This window comes from Galeopterus variegatus, unplaced genomic scaffold (genome assembly GCF_000696425.1).
Source record: "Galeopterus variegatus unplaced genomic scaffold, G_variegatus-3.0.2 Scaffold5012, whole genome shotgun sequence".
NCBI lineage: Eukaryota > Metazoa > Chordata > Mammalia > Dermoptera > Cynocephalidae > Galeopterus > Galeopterus variegatus.
The window spans coordinates 132,210-133,547 of NW_007731123.1; positions in this window are offsets into that span (position 1 = coordinate 132,210).

The following is a 1,338-nucleotide window of genomic DNA, read 5'->3' on the forward strand; positions in this document are numbered from 1 at the left end:
GTGCGGGGGCGACACTGAGGGTTGCGCTCCGTTGCCGGACACGGAAAAAGACAAAAAAAAGGAAAAATAAATAAATAAATAAAATAAAATGATGACAATTGCTGCAATGTGGAGGATGAGTTAGACAGATGCAGGCAGTCCGGTTAGAAGATTGTGGTGGTTCAGGTAGAGATAAAGCTATTACTCAGCTGTGTGGAAACACAAAACTAGCCATGGACAAATGTTTTCTCCCTTCTATATTAGGGGCTCAGTCTATTAAGGACAATCAGTGAATTTGTGTCGATACGGTCTTAAAGCAAAACCTCTCAAGACAGGTGCTATACACACACACACACACACACACACACACACACACACACACACATGTAGCTGCTGTTTATTCAATGACACTCTCAAAAGAGTTAGATCCAGGAAACTGTCAATCATATATATAAATGATGGTGTAATCATTTTGTGGTATTTTATCAGGAAATGTCAAATTACTTTTTTAAAATACTGTTAAACAATAGTTTAGCATTTGTTTTTGAGTAGAGCCAATGTAACAAGCTATCTTTCTAGATCTACTGATCCTGAGTGCACTGGTGGATGTTGTGCTTTTGATAAAGAATTGTAGCTAAATGTTTGTGCAAATGTCTTTTTTTGCTGGCCAGCAAGACTCAAATCTCAATGGCAGAGTGGGGGCCAAGCTCTTGAGAAGACATATTGAATGATTCAGAACATAGGTACTAAGTTCAAAGTAAATATATGATACAAATTTATGTATTTGGGGTGAGTACTCAAAATATAAGAATCTGGTTGAAGAAAAGTTTGAGGAAAAAAAAAAGAAAAAGAAAAGAAACAAGCACAATTCGTAATATAGCTGTATTGTCCTGTATATAACCACTAGTCAGATGCTGCTATCAGGTACTTAAAATGTGTAGTCCTAAATGAACAGATATGATGTGAGGGAGGGGAGGGGTAGGGGGGAAGAGGAACGGGTAAAGGGTCACAAAAATCAATTACAATGTATATTGAGAAGTTAAAATAAAAAGAAAAATCCTAAGTGGAAAAAAAAAAAAAGGGTAGTTCTAATTGAGATGTGCAGAAAGTGTAACATATACACCATATTTCAAAGACTGAGAGTGAAAAAAGAATGGAAAGTATCTCATAAAATTGCTTACGTGTTGAAATGATAATATTTTGAATATTTTGGTTTAAATAAAGTGTATTAACATTTACTTTACCTTTTTCTTTAGATTTTCTTAAAATGTGGCCATTAGAAAATTTAAATTACATATGTAGGTCACATTGTGTTTCTATTGGACAATGCTGAGATAGAAAAAAGAGCAAGGTAATTAT